Here is a 364-nt window from a genome sequence, read left to right on the forward strand (position 1 = left end):
ATTATTTATATTTCAGTATTAACAGAGAGAAATAGAGAGTCACAATGCATTAGAAATATCAGTTGATAGAAACATGACGCCAGTTCGGTGTGCAAAGTTCTGCACCACCGACAATGACCAACATGAGGTAAATGAAAGTGGTCCTCAACCCTTTACATGTGTGTGTCGCGTGGCCATCGTAGGTACCCGGTAATAAGCGTAGAATAGAGAAAAATTAATATTTTCAGATTTCACCGCAAAAGTGAAGATTATTCTATTATTTTGAATGCGCGATCATTCCATCGGTCTAAAATTCCTCAATAAGAATAAGAAACCTCCTAAACTTATTCACTTCTATTTCCATAGCGACCGCCACACAGTTTTC

The sequence above is a fragment of the Belonocnema kinseyi genome, chromosome 6 (genome assembly GCF_010883055.1).
Source record: "Belonocnema kinseyi isolate 2016_QV_RU_SX_M_011 chromosome 6, B_treatae_v1, whole genome shotgun sequence".
Lineage (NCBI taxonomy): Eukaryota > Metazoa > Arthropoda > Insecta > Hymenoptera > Cynipidae > Belonocnema > Belonocnema kinseyi.